The 22333-nt window shown below is 39.0% G+C and overlaps 1 long non-coding RNA gene across 1 annotated transcript; it reads left to right on the top strand.

Annotated features, from left to right (window-relative positions):
- The first annotated feature begins 6785 nt into the window (after window positions 1-6785).
- On the top strand, window positions 6786-21984 carry LOC106732440 (uncharacterized). Its single transcript, XR_012905078.1, has 3 exons — window positions 6786-7030; window positions 20063-20139; window positions 21711-21984. It is a non-coding gene; the product is annotated as an uncharacterized LOC106732440 (long non-coding RNA).
- Window positions 21985-22333: the final 349 nt, after the last annotated feature.

Below are 22333 nucleotides of genomic sequence, written 5' to 3'. Positions count from 1 at the left end.
ACAGTGCCAGTAAGTAAACATGCTGGAGCAGCCAGTTAATCTTTCAAAAAGGCTATAGTTCCACATTCACAAGTAAATTAAGCAAAAACCATATCTGGTGAAATAGAGAATACCTTTAAGGGTGCAATAAACCACACACACATAGGTATAAATCTCTCCTCAGCATCCATGACAGCAGATGCAAATTGAGAGGAATTGTGTAAATTAGACACCTCTAAACTTAGTTATTTCTGAAATTGGTCCTCAGGACCCAAAAGCCTTCTAGTTGGTCTTCAAGGAAGAAGTAGCAAGACACCTCAAAGGAGAAAGCTGATTGTAAGAAACTGCTGGTTCTCTAAGAAGATAGGTAGAACAAGAAGACAGAGAGCAAGAGAGAGATTTGGATTACACTCATTTGTTATTAATAAAATCCTAAATTATAAATTGCATAAAGCATTAAAATGAAAAAACCCGAACTATAAATGGTACTTCATATGAGTCACTAACATCAAATGTGAGTATCTTCTATATGTCTCGTATACAACATAAAAGAAGACTACATGGCACTCTATCAATGATCTTCCTTGAAATATTAGACACATCAGTCACAAGTGGCAGAATGAAACCAAACTATGGATAAACACGTCTGCTCCGAACAGGATAAATAAAGCTATGTTTTCTAGGATTGTCATGCCATATTTGATTTATACATTTCCCTATGAGATAACATTGAACAAACAGGCATGTTTGGAGACTGGGGGGTTCTTTTTGCTGTTAGCACCTGTCTCTGTTACCTTGTTATCTACTGAATATCACTAGTCTGTCTGTTATTTTGTACGATACTGTCTAAATCCCAGATTGGGAGATCTTTGGGGCTTAGGCCTATTTTGTGTTACTTTTTCATACTGGGCTCAGTTCAGTGGGCCTTATTTTCTTTAGCTGTCAAAACTGTTTACTGATTTTTCATTTTAAAGGAGAAACTACAGAACCACCAAGAGCATGATTAACAGAAGTTCTTGGGATGCAGATTTTATAAAAAATGCTCTTTACTTGTTTTCAATAATATATACTTATGTTCTACTTCTCTGTGTTTTATTATTTGAAATGAGTGCCTCTGGTTTGGTTGAGCTATACTCTGCACTGGGTCCAGAGTTGGAGGGAAAGGATCAATGGGGTGAGATACCGGTAATCAACTCAAAGAAGCTATTTCCGCTTTCCCCATGTACTTTATATCTAATGTGTAAGGTTCCCTCATTATAAATTGCCTGTATTCTTAGCTGTCTGCCAATATCTAAGGAATCAATAGCTGACCTTTCTTCCCATCTTCTGCATGAATGTGCTCACCTGACAGTCGTGAAAATGGAAGCTCTTTATTTTCCTATACAACAGGTACAGCACACATGGAGGAAGTGCAAGTTTCCATGGTGTCCCCAATATGCCCAACTTGACTTGGAATGTGCATCTCTAAGCCTGAGAATGTATATTCAGTTCAAGGTCCCTTCTGCGATAGCTAGTTAGAGGAACGGTGGTTTTTGTATTGTAGATACTTCTGCCCTGGGAAATTGATTTAAGACAAAAAAACTTATTTGATGTAGACCAAAACATTGTAATCATATAGTGTGACAACAATTTCAGTCTGCTCCAAACCACAAAAATAAAACAATATTTTCAAGGAAGGTCATGCCATCGCATACAACATTCCAGACTTTACCTAATTAGTACAATCAGACTCTTTCTAGTACTACCCTCTGTTAGATTTGAACTGACAACCTGGAAAGGATCAATGTAATTTTAGACTATATTGAACAGACCTAAAGATCCTAGTGTTTTGCAGAATCATTTAACCTAAACCCCCTTTAAATCTAAAACACACCATTCAATTAAAGTTCTATTTCTAAAGCATTTATATTAAAGACCTATCTCATTTCTATATATCTAGTTGTATTAGCCTTACCCGGGTTCAGGTTTATGCAGTAGAAATTACTTTGTCCATAGGAGGAAGAACTGACATTCACAGAGAGCTTTTCATTCTAAAATTTTCCCAACTCCAGTGTTTACTAATTTCTTTAAGCAAGCTGGATTATTTTTCATATCTATTGAACAGTTCCTCGAAGAGGCCAATCCAGAGTACAGAACTGCTACTGTCACTTCATAAACAGTAAATGGGAGCTCCCCTAAAAAACTTTAAGCAAGTACGAATAGAATAAACTATTTGTCCTGTATTGTATTCTTAAAGGAAATACAATTTCCAGTCTCTGGGTATGGGGTATTGTCAAAAGCTGGTGATGTTTATATGCAATATGATCACACTGCTCACGAGTATAAACAAATTGCATTGAGATTTACCAACCCAATAACATAGTATGATAGGCTAAGATAGCATGAGATAATTTGTCCCAACAAGAGGTGACATAGTGCTTAGCATATATGTAATCTAAGAAGACTGGGGAAATAAGCCAGGTGCCAGAGAGTTAGAATACCTGGTCATGGCTGACTTGTCTATGTTCCACCCTCCGCACTGTTTTGCTCTTGTGGCCTATTCAAAGCTTGGTTTAGTCAGTAGCAAGACTGCTACTGACTTCAGTAGGCTTTGGATCAGACAACATATTTTTTCTTTTTTTGTATGTTGGTCTAAAAAAAGAATAAAATCAAAATTCACTCTGCCTTCTTTCCTTTTCCTCCAAGAAAGATATTTAGTTTATTAAGAGAATTCTTAAACAATGCATTTCCTCTGTGGGATTTCTGAATGTACAAGAAAGAAAGAGGAAGCTTCTGAAAATAGATAATAATTTACATTTGAATTCTAAGTATTTAAGTCTTCTTTATTTTACTTCTTTCTTCTGCATGTGTTCAGTAAATGTTTAAACAAAACATTGGTTGCTATGGTAAAAGCAGACAAAAGTCCCTTTACACAGAACACATAAATCCATCATAACCATTCACTGTTATAACAGTAAAAAAGAGTATTCTAGTAACAACTTTGAGACAAGTAATAAATCTGCATAACATCAATTCACTTATAATCCAAGTTGGATATGAACCAATTTAGACCTCTTATTATTTATTCTAGATATTATAATAGAGTCCCAACCAAGATCAGAGCCCAAATGTGCTTTCTTACAGAAAGATCCAGTCATTGCACTGAAGTGTTTACAATCTATATAGACAAGATAGACAAATAATTGAATAATAGAAGTATTATTATTCCCATTTTACACATGGGAAGCTAAGGCACAGCAAAGATGAAAGATTAGTGAACAAATTTATCATTTTACTTAACCTCTGTTGTTAACACAGCGGCTACGTCTACACTGGCATGATTTTCCAAAAGCATTTTCGGAAAAGCACGTCTAGATTGGCAGGATGCTTTTCCGCTAAAGCACTTTTTGCGGAAAAGCGTCCGTGGTCAATCTAGACGCGGTTTTCTGCAAAAAAGCCTCGATCGCCTTTTTCACGATCGGGGCTTTTTTGCGGAAAACAGTACTATGCTGTCTACACTGGCCCTTTTGCGCAAAAGTCTTTTGGAAAAAGACTTTTGCCCAAACGGGAGCAGCATAGTTTTTCCGGAAAAGCACTGATGATTTTACATGAGTTCGTCAGTGCTTTTCCAGAAATTCAAGCGGCCAGTGTAGACAGCTGGCAAATTTTTCCGGAAAAGCAGATGATTTTCCGGAAAAACTTGCCAGTCTAGACACAGCGAGCATGTCCCTATGGGTATCTGAATGGTTGCAGGGAATTGCTTCTGTCCCTTTTAATCAAAATTAGAGCTTCTTTTCCTTTACATTTCTTTTTTGGTATTGTGTGCGCTTTTAACTGATATCACATAATCTGACAGAAGCAAATGGAGTACAGTGCAAAGAACACTGCGTATACATAGCTTTCTCAAAGGTAAAAAACTTAGGGTATTGCTGGGTCAGCAGTTCCCCGTAATCATTTTTATCAGAATGTTTTGTAAATACGTTAGCCACAAATCTAGGGATCTTCCAGTCTTTCAGAATGTTATTAATAGGAGGAATATTTAATTTTAAGTTTGTAAGAGTGGAATGTGAAATGAATCTACAAAGAGTGGGAACCTGAAAAGGCAATAAAGTGGTTGTCACTAGTCATGCACTCCCTTTAACAGACAGATTCACCTACTTCTAAACCAGTCTACCTCAAAATATGAATGCCAGATTCTCAGATGAATTTCAAACATGGTTGGACTGTTTCACTGACCCTCACATTGTAAAACAGTGGAAATTAATATGATTTTACAGTAAACCCCCAACTTCCGACCGCCCGCACTTACAAAAATAGTTTTAAGTGTGGAAGGGGCCAGAAACCCCCAATGTACGTCCTCATCCCGCATTTACGATGGTGCACGGCGCCTATCATAAATGAAGGTTTGAGTTACGATGCCCTCGACTTGCGACACTTCCTCAGGAACCAATCACGTCACAAGTCAGGGGGCCGCCTGTATCTAGAACAAGTATGGTGTATTTTTTTAAGCTCCAATATCATGCTTCTACCTCCTTTAGGCTTAAAAAGTTTCTTTTTTTGAGAAGATACATCAGAGATGCTGGAAGTAGGTGTACTCAGGGTGCTGCAGCACCACTTCGATTGAAGTGGTTTCCATCATATTTACAGATTGGTTCAATTGGTCCCAGCATCCCCACTATACAACTTGCTTCAGTACCCTGGAGATTCATAGATGATACTTGAACAGTTCTTTCCTCTAACTGCCTGATTTTTCTGATGAAAATAGGGAAATTTCTCTCACCTTTTATATAATTTATTTCCTAAGGCATGGAAGATATCTCTACCTAATATTTCTCCACAATAAAAATCACAGGTCATATACATGCATACATTTATGAAAGCATTATTGCATTTGTCATCAGTGACTCAATTTTGCATCTCTTTCTCATATTGAATAGTACCTTAGTCAGTAATAGATTCATTGATTTCAACCAATCTAAGGCTGCATCCCCGAAAGCCAGAAAGGATGGCAAGAGTGAGAACATTAGCATAGACCAGGAGTGGGGAATCTAAGGCCTAGGGGCTGGATGTGGACCCTGCTTGTCTGGATCCAGCTCCTGAGGTTTGTTGCCCCTCTCCCCCAGCATTGGGGAGTCCATGCTTGTGCTCCAGCTCCCCTGCTATTTCCACTTGGGGTTGGAGCACACAAAATCTACTAATCTGTTGGTCAGCGGCCCCTGATCCAAAAAAGGTTCCCCACCCCTGGCATAGACCATCCACTAGTGTGAATCATTTAAATTTGTTCAGAGCAATACCTGCACACTATTTATTCTATAGCACCAGTGCAGGTGCAAGCAAAAGACTTGCAGATTCTCCCCTAAGAGTTATCATGAAATGTGAATATAATTCACGTGTCCAAAGAAAGGAAGACCAGAAACTGAATAAAGGAAAGAATTTTGGGGATCAAAATGCTCAGGGAGCTGAGTATAGATTTCAGTGCACAAATGTCCAAAGGTCAGCAATATTCAAAAGCAGGGGATGGGAGCATCATAATTACTGAGCATGCTTAATAGTTTATTGAAGCCTGGAGTCATCATTAAGGGCATTTAAAGAGTTATGTTACTCTTTAACCCAATCAGAATTCAAGGAGGAAGGGGAAATATTTATATATAGAAGAGCTAATGGGCATTCTCTCTAAAGCTGACTGCATGAGGGACAATAGAAAGCCTGGTATTGTGGTTGCTGTCAGAGCTGGACATCTCAAATTCTGCAAAATTGGGTTCCATGTAAATGTTAGCCCAGCCTTTACTCATTGTAGAAGGTCTTAATAAAAATAATGTATGGTCTATCCAAGTCTTTTATGGGCATGGGAGATTGCTGGGAAGAGAATTTTTATTACTTCTAGAGAATAGGGTCCCCATAGAAGTCATATTTAGCAATTTGTTAATTGCTTTAAATTATTAATAAGGAAAAGAAGAAAGGCACAGATCAGTGTGCTTAGGGTTTATAAACTCTATATGTGAACCAGTTGGGTTTATAAGGAAAGGGCAGTGCCCTACAAAGAAAATCTAGGTGGCAGGTTATTTTCTATATTGATATATTTTGTAACCTGTAAGATTTGGGTTGTAGGCAAGACTTCCTAACAGACCAGACAAATAGGACTGAGTGTATAATCTTTTCTATATAGGGGAATCCCCAGATGGCTGTTTGAGACAGAATTCTGTCTTTTGTGCTGCTAGTGTGAAAGCCAGGCTTGGATACTAAGGCATTGCTTTTAAGACCACGTGGCTTTCTTTTCAAATTACTGATAAGTATAAGTACCTAAAGGCTGAGGAGGACATAGTTGTATTCACATGAAACTAAGGATTAGTGTTGGGTTTTTTTTAATTAGCAACTCTAAGGAGACCAATGTCAGGAGAAAGGGATGTATGTTGAAGAGGAGAGTATAATCAAGTGTCCTGCACCTGAAAAGGTGTCTGTGCCTATATTTGTTGGCACAGCCCACTTGGGCTGTGCCCAGGAAAGCTTATAATACCATCTACATGTGTTGTTAGTCTATAGTGCTACCAGACCATTTGCTTGGTTTTTTTTCTGTAACAGCCTAACTCGGCTACCCCCTGAAGCTCCTATATTTGTTGGGGAGAGAGAATGAGAGAAGACTTTTGGAGGCTATAAACTTCGTTGAAGGGGAAATAAAAATTGGTGTGGAAAAGCTGTAGAGTTGAGGCTGAATTTTGCAGAGGAGAGGTGAGCTGCTAAAACCTGGCACATCTGAAAATGATTTAGTAGGGAAAAAAGGGGACTATTGCTTGTGGTGATTGAGGGCATTGTTGAGCCAACAGTGACACCTGAAACTGGGCTTCTCTCTCTGTCAGCTGTGCTACTGCTGACTGATGAGATCCAAAAGTAAGTGACTTGCTCAGGGGAAGGAAAGTATTAAGCTATAGTGGCCACTTCTGTAAGAGAATTATGTCAGGAAGACTCATTGTAGCAGCTTCTCCTTTCCCATCCCAAGGCCTGCTTTTAGCCACATGAAAGAGAGATGAAGATTTGTGCTCAGTTGCAGAAGAGTAGCAACATGATACCAGAACAAGTGAGGTTCAATTTTTCTTCTGAAGTTTTCTAGTATTTGGCAACTTTTGCACAGTAGAAATTGCCAGAAACCTTTTATTCTTAAATCCTTAAAGGCTTTGTGTTATAATCTTCTGATGTTTTATCACCACTGCTTATTGCAAAGATTCTGTTTGAAAAATGAATTATATGGTCATCAAAATGTTTCATGTGATGTGACAAAATCTGTTGGGATGTGGAAGGCTTGGATTTAAGGGTAACTTCATGAGTCTTGCTTTCTAGGATTGAGGGCATCAAAAGGACCACAAAGCTGATGTTTCAGAGCTCTGTAGGTCAGGTGGGAGGCAGAGAGGGCATAAAAGGGGATAAGTTACTTGCAAATTCAGAACTTCCTCTCCACATACTTTGTAGGGTTTTGGCATAAAGGACATCTCTATTTCTTTCTTTCCATACAGAGTGTAGGGATTCTGACTCCCCCTACAGCGTTGCCCGTCGTCAATTTTGGGGAATTGGCCCTGATGGCGGCAGTGCTGTTCTATTCGGGTCGCTATCCTCCGACAGTGCCCACACAGCCTGGCTACGTCTACACTGGCCCCTTTTCCAGAAGGGGCATGTTAATTTCAGCTATCGTAATAGGGAAATCCACGGGGGATTTAAATATCCCCCGCGGCATTTAAATAAAAATGTCCGCCGCTTTTTTCCGGCTTTTAGAAAAGCCGGAAAAGAGCGTCTACACTGGCCTCGATCCTCCGGGAAAAGTGCCCTTTTCCGGAGGATCTTATTCCTACTTCAAAGTAGCCACCATGCCTGAGGCTGCCAGCTGGTCTGCGGCACGCGTACACCCAGCACAATGCTGGTATGCACCTCCCCGCTGCCTGAATAGGGCGCTTGCCACGGGGGCTTTAGTGCGGGGTTGCGGGGCCCCGTCATACAGAGGAATATATCTTCAAGTTTTTTCCTATAGTGTGCTATTATATAAAATTCCATACTCCTGCCTATAACTTTCCTGGAAGGACTTCTATCTGAGAGAAGTAAAGCTTCATTGACTTATTGTGAAGGTTATTCTCCTTTAAAAAAAAATAGCTATTCATTCATAGAACAGAAAAAATTCCACGTGACTTAAATAACCACAAGGCTGGTGACAGACTTCACTGTGCCTTGGGCAATGTTGTGGGGCTCCTGGAAGGAGCAGGGTCTTGAGTGGAAGGGATAGGGGCCGTGAGACCCCAGCACAGCCCAAACTATGGCCAGACAGGACTCCAACAGCTATATAGAGGCTAGAGCTCTGGCTGCTGTAGCAACAATAGTAGTCCAGAGACCCATGCCCTTTTAAATTGCATCCTTAACCGGTCCCCATCCCCATCAGTGGCCCTGGGTGACCATGCATTTCAAATATGAAAATGTGCATATTAATCTGATCTGAACTAAGAATTTACAATTAATGCAAATATTTCAACAGATCCATACCCACAAATGGCAAGTTTTTGAATTTGTACAATTTGAAACAAACAAACAAAAAAAAGCTGAATTCAATCAATCATTTAGTTACTGGCAGATTTGTCTCTCTGTGAGCATATCAGATTGTTAATCACCAATCATCCTGTGTTAGAGGGATTGGTCTGTCATTTCCCTCTACACGTAAAGGAAAATGGTTTAATCTTTGTTGTTGTGCCAGAATATGCACATTGTTGTTTTTCAGCTCAGACAGGATGCAAACATTTGAATAATAATAAAAATGAGATGACCTTTGTATCTAAACCTTACAAGCAACAGACACTAGATATACAGCATTATTAGACAGGACTTCACATTACAATAACAGAAACACTACACTAAATGTTTTTCTGTTGAATATTTTGTGGTGGATTTACTCTGTTCTTTTCTGTCTGGTGATGGCTTGAGTAATGTGAGTCAGAGCCCAGGAAGGCCTTTTAAAAAAATAAAAATAAAATGCCAAGCTTTTAAAGCAACTTAAAGGCAGGAGCGTCTCAACTTGTCCTGGAAATTTAGGGGAGAAAGATAAATAGCTCTGTACACAAATGTGAAACATGTAATCGCTAATTATGTGGCTATAATCGCCAACTTGGTTTAAATTAGATTTTCTGTGCTTACTCAATCAACACATGGTCCAGTGCTCCTGCAGTTTACACAGCCAGGCTCTCTATCTGCATTGCAGTTCTTTTTTTAAAAAATTACACATGAGCTAAGATTTCAGCTTGTTAAACATATGCTTACTGAATGGGTTGAACCAAAATCTCCTTCCCCCTCATCAATTGGTTGTATCAGTTGTGAAAGCATGCCATATGCATCTTAAGATAGGTGACTCAAGCACTGGATATTTTTTTAAATTTAGGGCAGTGTAATGAGTGTGTAAAGTTTAAATATGCGGGATCTTCAGCTATTCATTAAAATCTTGTAAGCTACTGGGTCAAAAGGGGAAGGGGGGGGAGTAAAGATACCTAACCACCTATCAATTCAGTAGTTACATGAGCTGAGTTCCCTTCTGTATGTCCTAGCAATCCTTTAGGGAAACAATGCCAAGTATGACATTGCAGTTAAGCTTCATGTGCTTCAGGATAATGGCTTTGCGAAAGTTAATATTTCCAGAGCATCTGGAGGAGAGTTTAGGTTGTGTAGCGTCATTGTTGCTGGATGAAAATCAGATGCTTGTTTCTGCTGCAAAAATCCCCCAGTAACTTTTCTGTTGTCAGTACCATTGCTTCAAAGAAAAATAAGACACAGGGCAACTTCTGTCATACTGAATGTGAAAGTAGATAAATGGTGAACACAAATGTGAAAGGCACACAGTAACACCTATTATACACAGAGGTTCTTGACTGTAACTTATGCAGCTAGCTTCAGGGGGTAGCAGAGTTATTCTGTACAGGATAAACTTTAAAGTGCTACCAGATTATTTGTTGTTTCTAAAGACTAACAAAACATGTAGATGGTATCGTGAGCTTCTGTGGGCACAACCCACTTCTTCAGATGACCAGAGTGTTGGATTTCCAGAACTAAAATAAATAGGGAAAGAGATAGGGGAGAGGGAGAAACAAGAAGAGGCAGTAGGTATAAAACAATATCAAGGGGAAAGCTGAGCTGCAATGTAACAGGAAAAACAAACAGTCTATAATTGGGGCCTGAAGAGGTACAGACAAAACGGCAGGTAACAGGCAAAATACCTGCCAAATGAGGGTGCTCAGGAGCTGGAAGAGCTAATTCCCAGGACTAACCTGCAGATGGTAGTGAATCCAAGGCACTACAGAGGATTGCCCAGATTTTCATCATGGCTCAACTTTTGTTTATTGTATATGGGTTAGTGAAGAGGAAAGGTTTGCCTTCAATATGTGAATGACATCTGTATCTATATTTCTTCTGATTCTCAGTGTGATGTGAACTGAGGAAAGGTGGGAGGATCTATTGGATCACATGGGGAATAGATATTGAAAACTTTTTCTCTTTTTAAAATTAATGAATATAGTCCTCTGGTCAATATGCATTGCCATTTTATTGGCAAGTATGTGTGATTTATGAAAAACCTAAATTGTACATTGAATCAAGAAAAGTAAGCTAAGAGAAGCTGTTGAGAATATGGAAGACAGATTATAATTTTTTATATGGAGAGATGGAAAACCCTTAATGATTGTTTTATATATGCAGGGTATTTTTCTCATTGAAGGACATGTAGTAGTCAGGATGTACTGGTGTGGTGTCCTGGTAGGTCACCTACTCCATCAACAGTAATAACCAGGGCTCGCCGAACTGCGGCGAGACCCACTCGCCAGCCTCACTGTCCGGCGATCTGCGCATGCGCAGATCGCCCAAACCCAGCTCTTCCTGGTTACAATCTACTCGCCACGGGTGAGTAGACTGTATAATTTGTTGATCCCTGATGATAACCATTCGGCTCCGTGTGTGTATGTTGTGTTGGCTTGTGCAAATATTCAGCACAGCAGACTCTGAGAGAGCTCCCAAAGACCCCGCAAGCAGGTAAGAATCAAAAGCACCTGGCCAGGTTTGTCAAAGTACAGTAATATTTGTCAATACACTCTGCTAAACCACAATGGATATGGACCCCATGACAGTTGTTATGACTCAGTCAGTGATCTGGGAATCCATTACTCCCTCCTATGTTGGACAAAGAAACCACTTCATATATTGGTACAAACAAGTTGCACATCATTCCTGACATTATCAGGTTTCCACACTATGATGTAACTTAGATACCACCCATCACCCTGAATCTTGTGGTTCAGTTAAAACATCTCTCCATCATTTTAGACCCTCTCCTGAACCTGGATCACTATCTGTGGGGCATGTGTGGCTACCACGGTCCTTAGTAATGAGGTAGTATTACCATCCTTCTAGAATGTGCTTTCAATGTATGCCAAGTACCAATTACTGCTTTACAGTAAGTACTTAGTAACAATTATTGCTCTACACCTGGGCCTCTTACCAATTAGTGTTTTACACTATCAGTCCTGTTTGTGCCAACTTCTGTGAGCAAGGGCCTGCCTCTTGCTCACTGCTTACCTTTGCTTTATATTAGAAAAGTCTTGACCAGTGTTAGCTAGGCCTCAGGTCTCAAACTAGGCCTCTGATACATGGGCTTACATTTCAGGCCCTCCACTTACTATAGGACATAAGACAAAATTGATGCTCATTTTAATTAAGATCCTCAAAACACGAATGTGTGTGTGTATATGTAAGATGTGACTGCAATAAAGCCTTTGGACTATGAATAGTAATAAAAATAAACCTTTTTCAAATTTCATTTTAACAATTCACTAAAATAACTCCGACCACATATATTATAATCTCTCATGCGAGTGAGTACATTTGGGTTCATAGCAATATTACTATAACAAAATATATGTTTATAATAGGTTTCAGTGATTTTTTTTTCTCCTCTAGGGAGTTTAATTGTAATCTGATACTGCAATATGTCATAGCTGCAATCAACAAATTATCTGAAAGTGTTTGGTTTTTAAACCATAAAGACAGTCAGGGTGTATCTAGACTGGCAAGATTTTGCGCAAAAACTTGCCAGCTGTCTACACTGGCCACTTGAATTTGTGCAAGAGCACTGACGTTCTAAGGTAAGAATTCAGTGCTTCTTGCACAAATACTTTGACTCTCCCGCTCAGGGATAAGCCCTCTTGCGCAAGAATACTTGCGCAAGAGGGCCAGTGTAGACAGGCACCTTAATTTTTTGCGCAAGAAAGCCCGATGGCTAAAATGGCCATCGGAGCTTTCTTGTGCAAAAGTGCATCTAGATTGGCATTGATGCTTTTGCGCAAAAGCACTTTTTGCACAAAAGTATCTGTGCCAATCTAGATGCTCTATTTTCGGAAATACTTTTAATAGAAAAACTTTTCCATTAAAAGTATTTCCTCAAAATCATGCCAATCTAAACGCAGCCTGAGTGTTAGTGTGACTTCTTTCTGACTTTTCTCTTCCTTTATTTTTTTTTAAAGACCAAGAACAATAAAATATTACTGTTCAACAAAAGGAAGAATGCGTCCTTTTCACTATATTGTATAAGGCTGTCACTCCATCACAGTATTGTTCAGTTGAGCCTTAACTTTAAAACAGAATTTTATTGGTGTAATGCTCTTCCACAACATTAGGACATATCCTATAACTCTGAACAAGGTGACAACACAGGCTAGCTCTATGGACATGTAATGACATGCCCTACAGTTATGTTTTGAGGAAAGCAAAGTGGACTAGATTTACAAAATGCCAGGAGAAGAGGAGGAGGAGGAGAAGGTGGTAGAAATGATTATTTCCCTCACCTCCTCATAATCTTTAGTCAGGAAGTAGGATGCTTTCCTAGCTCAATAACTGTAAATTGCCACTATAAATGATAATGAATAATCACTGAGAATGATTCTATAACTTAGTGGCTATGGTCCTTACGTGGGATCTGGAAAATCAAATGATTCAATGATTCTAGAAACTGGAAAGGCTTGAATAGGAGAGACTGAGGGTACGTCTACACTGCATGCTTATTTCGAAATAAGCTATTCCGAAATAGTTATTCCAAAATAGCTTATTTCAAAATAGTACATCTACAGTGTAGGGAAGCCTCAAAATTTAGTCCAAGGCAGGCTTCCCTAATGTAGATGTGCTATCTCCATTTAGAGCCCCAGGAGGCACTGGGAAGGAATAACTTAGAATGGACCTGGTGATGGGCTATTTCAAAACAGCAGCAGTGGGGAATCTATACACCTTATTTCAAAATAGCTCTTTTGGAATAGCCGTTATTCCTCATAGAATGAAGGTTTACAGATTTTGAAATAAGCCGTCCGTATAGCCAGACAATGGCCCCCCCGTCACATCCATCTTGCTTGCCCTTCCAAGATGTCTCAGAGCACACAGGACACAGAGAGCAATAAAATCAGCATAGTCTTTGATGCCTTGAGAGAGGCCCGGATATGCTGGCTCATCTGACCCTGGATAACTGTAAACACAGATAAGAGAGGATGATCAAGCCAATCCGCTGACCTAGAGGCTGTGAGAACTGCCCTTGGCTGGAACCTATGTTGATACAATCACACAACTGTCTCTGGGAGAGGAATCTCCCACTGAGTAAAGAATGCCCAGTACTCCTAATTTAGTTATCTCTCTTAAAAGTGTAAATTAAGTTCACAACTCCCTTGTAAGAACAGGCATCACAAAGACAAACCAGCACAATTTGGCACCATAGATAAGAAAGAGAATATGTGACCCCACAGGTATAAAGATGGGCCCAGCAGCACACTCACTCTGAGCGTCAATCTACTATCTACCTGCTGGTTGGGTTAGGTAATTGCCTCCCGAGGTCCACATGGGGATGCCCAGCCTCGTATTCGTCTTTCCCGGGGAATTGAGTGACCGGTCTTGGCCTGACACTCTGGAATCGAGAGATGCAGAAGGGGGTAAAAATTGTACCCGTATGTGTCCTTTTGTTTTTAGTGCATGCATACAATTAGAGCTCTTTAAAGATTAAGCTGTCACTTGGTACCGTTATTTCTATCTTCCTTTTTCCTTTGTAACCATTTTTAAGACCTGTATTTGCTAGCAGTTAACTAGAACAATAGCCACTGTAACCATATGCTTTATAAGTCTCTTTCATAAACCTGTAACTGTAACTGTTTAAGCTTTAACCTGACTCCTCCTGTTTCTGTAACAGAACCAGACACAATTAAAAGAACTCCAGCCAGTTATGGGGGCAGACGCAGGCAGAGCTGGGCGTTTGGGTCCTGTCGCCTCCACAGGACAGACTTCTGGGGCACCCGTCAGCCTTCACAGGTTGCCTGCTGTGAAGGGACTTTGTGTCCTAGCAGTCAAAGACTCGGGTGTAATAAGCTCTCCATGCAGACTCTTGGGGTACCTGTCAGCCTTCACAGGTTGCCTGCTGGGAAGGGACCCTGTGTCAAAGACTCGGGTGTAAAACTTTGGGGCACCTGTCAGCCTTTTCAGCTGCCCACTGTGACGGGACCCTGTCCTAGCAGTTGAAGACTCGGGTGTATAACACACACACACCATGCACTGCCCTGACCATCGGCTGACAGTCCGTTATTTCAAAATTATTTTGAAATAATGGAATGGCTGTTTAGAGGCTCACATTGTTGTCTCGAAATAATGGTGCAGTAAATGCACCCTGAGAGTCCTATTCCAGAATTTACTATACCCCAAAGGTGAATATACTCATCTGCAAGTGGGGTATTAAATTCAAATCCCTACTCCACATTAGACAGAGGGGTGACAAAAATGAACCTGCATGTCTCTCACCTTAGAGGAGTATCCTAAACACTATCTTTAGACTTTAAAAGGGAGGACCTCTTCCTTTCTCTCTCTACCCCCTTGTGGTCTTGAGAAGCCAGACCTCCCTGTTTCTGTCAAAATGATTCAAACAAAAACTTTCTGTAAGGTTTTGACTTTTCAGTTCAGTCAAAGCTATTAGGCAAACTTGACATAAAATTGTGAAGGCTTTTGAGTTGACCAACACTCCATTTTTCAGCAAATAAATTGTTCACTGAAAAAAAAATCACCTGGCTGTACTCCAGAAATGGAAGCTTTCTGCAGTGGGTCATCTATTAATAATTTCCTGTGATGGCTGAATCTTAAGATTCAGAGCCTGATTCTGATGCCTCATTATGACTGCATTAAGCCGTCAATTAAGTTGGAGTAAAAACAGTGTAAATGAGAAAAAATCCTGTCTTTTACAGCTTCATATTTGGGTGGTTATCCAAACTCAGACAACTTAAGTCCAGCTTAACAGACTTAAAATCTCATAAGAACAGGCTCTAGGAAGATTTTTTTGTACTTCATCTTTTCTGGAAGGCTGGAAATAGCACAATTACAACCTTGTTCAGGATATTTTAGAGCTTCTTTTTCAGTTCTGGTCATGACAGGAAGTTGAAAGGGCCACAATAATGAAGAGAATTTTAAAAATAAATAATTTAAAAAAGAAACACTCTTGGTACACACTTTCCTCAAACTCCAGAAAGTTTGCTAAGAATGTCAAAGTAAGATTTGTGTTGATTCTAATTTTTTCTACAAACTGGTTCTTTATTGCCTGTATTCCTGACAATTAAGGATTATGATTATATATTTTTTGATCTTGTAGTTTAACATTTTTATTTTATCTAGAAGCAAGCATTAGTTATGTGCCCTCTAGTGATCATAAAGAATATTTGTTTAATTTCCTTAGTGATTTTTGTAGAAATTCCCATAGTATCATTTGTACAGTTTTAAAAGCTTAACTGCACTGAAAATGTCTGTTTGAGAATAAACAACAACTTTTCTCCACTGATAAAATCAGGTATAGGAAAGTGCATTCAGTGTATATGAGATGCAATGATCAAACCCAGCTGATTTTGTGGGTTGTTATTGATTGTTGTTAAATGAAGAGGCAACATGAAAGAGAGAATCTGAACTGATTCCAGTAAGCATGAAAAAAGGAAAGGTCTAAACAAGTCTTCTAAGCAGGACTCTTTGTAGGATTCTTTTCTCCTCTTTCTAGATCTAAATTGCGCAAGTAAGTGAAAAGCTGTCTTCTACAGAAATAGCTGAGTACTGATGCAACTCTAAATAATAAAGAGCAAATTATGGTTAGAAATGTATGTGCATGCCAGACTGAAAGAGAGTGAAAGAAGCCCTCCAACTTCCATCCCTTGCAGCATGCACCCAGGAGACAACCAGAGTTAAGTTGTTGTCTTTAGACAATATAGCTAGAGCCTGTAGAGCAGTCAAAAATCCTAACTATCCAAGTATGTAGGATGAGCAATTATAAGAGGTTGTGCTCAAACTTTCCAGAACTCTGTACCCTTTTCAGGAATCTTGTCCCCAAGTTTCTCCTCACTTAAAGACAACTTCCTTAAAATCAGAGTGATGTGATGCGTTTGTATTTTTAGTCTATTACTGAAAAATTGGTATTTTTTAATGTTTACCACAATTATAAAATCAATTGGAATATTTTTTCAGTGTATAGTATAGACAGCTGTATTAACTCGTATGAATTTTAGTGTGTATTGACTTGGCTATTGCTTTTTATGTAGCCTGTTGTAAAACTAGGAAAATATCTAGATGAGTTACTGTACCCCTCGAAGATCTCTGTGGCCTTATGGGTATGAACCCCTAGTTAAGAACCATTAGTTCAAAGCACTAGCAAGCTGAAATAACAACATGAGGCAAGGAGGATGAACATGGATTCTTTGTCATTCAGCTATGTATCCCTCCAGCCTCACACTGAGCTCCCTTCCCAATATCTATACTATGCTCAAAGCCACAATTTAGGCCAAAGCCTGTAAAGAAAAGGAAACAGATAAATAAAATGGTCACTCTACAAAATCAAACCCACAAGGATAAAAGTCTCAGAGAGGTGACTGTTAGTCTGTAACTTAAAAAGTAGTACCTGCTCATCTCAGATATTTGTTAGTCTCCAAGGTGCTATAGGATTAGTCGTTGTTTTTTCACAAAGAGATAGTAATCAAAGAATCCATCAAACTTTTAAAAAGTTAATGATGTGTAGAAGTTCTATCTCCACATTGTGGAGAAATGATACATGACTTTGTGCTACCAGTATTAACTTATGTACCAAACTGTGCCCTATGAAAATTCATAGCCTACCTAAATGCTTCTGCAAGCAACTGTATTGAAAGAGCAATTTGTAAGGTACAATTCTGTTTATATGGAAGACTCTGTATTGAGCACTTGGGAGTGCAAATCACACTTCTATGGGTGTGGTGAATTCTTTTACTCACATAACATACGAGTAGCCCAGTTCAAAATATCCTTAGATTTGGGAGGACGGGATTGTGTTTAATAACCTGAAACAAAACCCCTCATTTATATTCTTAAAAATGACTTTGGATGCAGTCTTTGAACTTTATTAAAAAGTGTCTTTGGAAATATAATTCACAATATCTAAACCATTTGGCTTTTATTTCATCTGTACTCTTACAATTTATTAAGCTCATTCTTTCTCTGCCTCTGTTTTTTATCCTTCTGTAATGAACTAGATGTTAAGGAAATAGAATAATGCTTTGAAAGAAAAAATAATTTGTCCTGTTATATTTCCCTTTGATTTTAAATTGTTTGGATACCAGTATGTAAGGCAAAAATAATGCCAATATCCTATGATTTATGTTGTTCATGTTAGGCATGTACAATCAAACCTAGAAGCCAATCTACATCTTGAATACCCACAGGAGGAGCAAACAAATCTTTCACTTAGGAAGTACATCCCAAAATATGAACATACCATTTGACTCCCCAAGCTATTACTCTCAGGAGTAATGGGACCAACGCTTTTCAGTAAATTCATAAGTGATCTGGAAAAGGGACTCACAGCCAGATAGTCATTTTGTATCTACAAATTTTGCCAAAATTACAAATTGAATAGGAAAGTATATGAAAGTGTGTATGTGACACAAACTCAAGACAGTTAAGACCAAAGCAGAGTACGAAGAGTTAGAAAGGGATCTCACAAAACTGATGACTGGGTAACAAAATGGCAGGCGAAATTCATTGGTGATAAATGGAAAATATCCCAACTATACAAAGTGAGAGGGTCTAAATTAGCTATTAACACTCAAGATAGAGATCTAGAGTTATTGTGAATTGTTCTTTTTAAAAACATCCACTCAGTCAGAAAAGTTAATCATGTTAGGAACTATTAGGAAATGGATAGATAAGACAAAATATTACTATGTCACTGTATAAATCTATGGTACCCTCAAACCTTGAATACTGTGGTGTTTCAGACACACTTGTTTTAAAAAAAGATGTATTAGAATCAGAAATAGTACAGAGAAGGGCAACAAAAATATTATCTCCTCATGCAGTTTCTGTAGGGGGATATATTAAAAAGACTGACTTTTCAGCTTGAAAAACTGATAACTAACATGGGATATGGTAGAGGTCTATAAAATTGTGACTGTTGTAGAAAGTGAATAAGGAAGTGTTATTTACTCCTTCACATAACATAAGAACCAGACTTTACCCAGTGAGATTAACAGCCAGCTACAAACAAAGAAAAGGAAGCACTTACATATGCAATGCAGTCAACCTGTGGAACTCATTACCAGAGGCTATTGTGAAAGCTAAAAATAAAGGCAGTAAAAAAAAAAAAGACAATTTCATGGAATATAGATCCATTGAAGGCTAAGGTAATGCAACCATAGGCTCTAGATGTCCTTACCCTTTGACTGCCAGAAGTTGGAATTGAGACACGTGAATTGGCCTCTGTCAGAAAACAGGATATTGTGCTAGACCATGGGTTCCCGAACTGGGGGAAGTGCCCCGTGGGGGGGGGCATGAAGTAATTCTAGGGGAGGCGACCCAGCCCCTCCTTCCCATCAAGTTTTGCTGCCCCATTCAGTTCCTTTTTTTTTCTTTTTTCTCAACAAGTTTTTTTTTGGGGGGGGTGGGTGAGGGTTTTTCAAAAAAGAGGGGCATGATGCCAAAAAGTTTGGAAACCACTGCGCTAGATGGACCATTAGTCTGACCTATTATGACTGTTCTTACATATCAGCTTTTTGGTTTTGGTGAACTGGTTCACTTATCTGCATACTACATAGTATTGAAGGTTATGCATTTGTTTCTGCATTCCTGTGTTTTTTACCAAACCTAATATAGTTGCCTGCTTGTGAGGACAAGTCTTATTTTGTGATCTCAGATTCTGGTGAACTGGTTCACTTATCTGCATACTACATAGTATTGAAGGTTATGCATTTGTTTCTGCATTCCTGTGTTTTTTACCAAACCTAATATAGTTGCCTGCTTGTGAGGACAAGTCTTATTTTGTGATCTCAGATTCTATGTGAGTTAGTTTTTTGGTTTTTGTTTTTTTTTTAAGGGGAAAATGAGCAATTACATATATAGATATTCTCATCTGAAGAATATGCAACTGTACCAGAAGGACCTATAAAGATAATTAAAAAGAAATTCAACAGATCAGGATATTATTGCTGAATTGGCATGCAGGTCATGGCCTATGTGTGATTCTAGCTTATCCTTTCACATGCATTTGTAATGCCGAAAATCATTATTCTGAAGTTGAAATGTCTCAAGCAAGCACTTTTAGCAACAGTATTAGTTCCATGTATATAATTAAAAAAGGGACCTCACTTGTCACTGAAAGTAAATTGTCTATCCAATTAAAAGTTGCAATGTGTTTATGGTTAAAACAAAACCACTGTAAATTAACTTTGCAATTTTGTGACTTATCTTTGGAAAGAGATGCTATCAAAATCATGTCCTAAATTATTTCAAAAAATGTCAAAAATCCCATTGAAAAACTAATGTGCTCAATGGGGATAAACTGTAAAGCTTTGTCAATAAATATTATTAGGACTACTACCTTACATATAGATTCAAGTATATTTACCCTAGTGATTACCCCGAGAGAGATTTAATGAAAGAACTATATGCACCAATAAAGGCATTCTTTATTACATTTAGCTTGCCAAAATTATTGTTTACAAGAAGCTTTGTTTTGCTCTCGGGGCATATGAAATGGTTTTTGAGAGTCTATTAACACTTTCATTTCCTATTATTCCAGTCATTGGCCTATTCTCCTCGAGGAGAAGCTCACAGAGGATCTAAATGCAATTACAAGTGTCAAAGGTTGACTACTGGGTAACTCTGTCTATATTTAATGCTCTTTGATTAAATGAAATGCATCAAGGCTAGTTACATGGTTAAAGTTAAGCGCATGCTTAAATGATTTGTGCTGATTTTCTCTGCCTCAGTGCAGATTGATTAATAGCCACAGCACCATTCATGCACACAGGCAATGCATTGGCATTGGAAATTGTTAAAGCCAAGCTAAGATTACAGATAAAAATGTCTAAGCAAAAGCAAGCACAGTCGCACCAAAACTGGTTAAGCCACAAGTTTTTCCCCTTGAACGTGCATCACAAATACAAGCAAGAGTATAATAAATCTGTCCTGGGCAGTTTGAAAAGCAACACTCTGCCATGAAATCAAGGGCATCCAGAAGTATGAGAAGGGTGATATAGCAATGTACAGACTATTGATAGAGTGCAGTAGCAAAGAGAGAGTCTGGCAGCAGAGAGTCACTATGGCCATAAGAAACGGAGGAGGTATAGATACAGAGCCAAGGTGAAAGTTAATTATAGAGGTTAGTATGTGAGGTCTGTAATGGACAGAAATAGGCCTGAATGATAGGATGTCACATTTGTATCCAATTTTTCTTTTACACTTGGATTTATTCAGATGCAGGAGTTTGATTTGAGCTAATTTTTATTAAATAAGAAACTATATTATATAGATGAGACTGTGCAGTGATGTATTGGATGGGGAAGGGGTGGTGGTAATGCAAACAGCCCAAAATAGGACTTACAGAATAACAGATATAGTAAATATAGCCAGGCTATATTGCTATGACTGCAGGGTCAATCGTGCACAGTCATACAAATATACTGCTACAGTATATTGTCCAGAGGATTCAAGGTGTCTAAAAGTCTGGCCGGGCCCCTGCGCAAGGTGTATGAGAGGGTGGCTCCATAATCCCAGAAGGGGCGAGGCCTCAGATAAAAGGGGCAGGGCTGGGGCAACCAGCCCGCAGTGTTTCCCAGAGTGTACTGCACTATCCCCCTTCCCTCTACTCCAGAAGCGATTTAAAGGGTCTGTGGCTCTGGCCCCCACTACTGCTGCTGTAGCAATGGTGGCGGAGAATACTAGCCATGGGGCAGTTGCCTCCTTTTGCCCCTCCCTGATGGCAGACCTGAGAGGATCAGTATAGAGTTGCCACTGTTTCAGGATCGGCCTGGAGCCTGACAGAATTGACATCAGTCTCCTGGTGATTGTTGAAAACAATCTGGGAAATTGTAATAAGATATTTTAAGAAAATGACATCAAGTCATGTTGGGGGAGGAAGAAGGGGGGGAAGTCTCCTCAAATAGCTACAGTCAAAGTTGGCAACCCTAGATTAGGAGCTAGACAAAAGTTGGTGTAGCCCAAGAGACAAGCCTATTTCTCTTCTCTATTTCATTCCCTATTCTTTTTTAACTTGTGCAACACTTCAAAATTCAAGTCTGAGAGTTTAAATTCATAATTTTACTAGACACTAAAAATCATGGATTGAATAGACACCCTGGATTACTACAACAAACTGTAACCCTGATAGTCCCTTGAAATATCTGATAACTATTTATACTAAACTGTCTGTTCCACCTTGTATTTAGCAGACACACTCCAAGTTCTTTCCCAGATCAGAAGAACTACTTTACGTAAGCTCAGAAGTCTGTCTCTCATTGGACCAACTGCTACTGATGAAAGAGTTTCTCACCCATCCTGTCTTTCTGGGACCAACAAGACTACAGCAACACTGTATTTACTTTGCACGGAGCCCTATTAACTGTCTTTATAGGTTAATATTCCAGCCAGACTATGGTTAATGACTTATATTTTAATTTCTTGTTTTTACCACTGATTCATAAAGAGCTATGTTTTATGGCATTTCTTGATAAATATATTTTGAACAACTCAGTCTCTTTGCTCATTAATGCATCCCTGTAGCGCTGGTGTCTATGCATCTGGCTGCTTCAATGAGGTTCAGTGGCACAGTTAGGGTTAATTTTTTTACACTCTGTCCACATCTCATCTCTCTGCATATTCTTTTAGTGCAATGTGGAATGATAAAGCCCTTTTGCCACTGATTGTAAGCAGAAATATTTTCTGGAGAGTGTCTCAGCATCTGTCTCCTTCCACACTTGACTTTACTTTCTAAGCCACTTCAAGCATTTTAATTGTCAATTCAGGATATTTTAATATAGTAGTTACCAATTTGTTTCTTTGCTGTTGGCAG

This window comes from Pelodiscus sinensis, chromosome 6 (genome assembly GCF_049634645.1).
Source record: "Pelodiscus sinensis isolate JC-2024 chromosome 6, ASM4963464v1, whole genome shotgun sequence".
Lineage (NCBI taxonomy): Eukaryota > Metazoa > Chordata > Testudines > Trionychidae > Pelodiscus > Pelodiscus sinensis.
The sequence above is the reverse complement of the archived record's forward strand: the minus strand, read 5'-3'. Positions and strand labels throughout refer to the sequence as shown.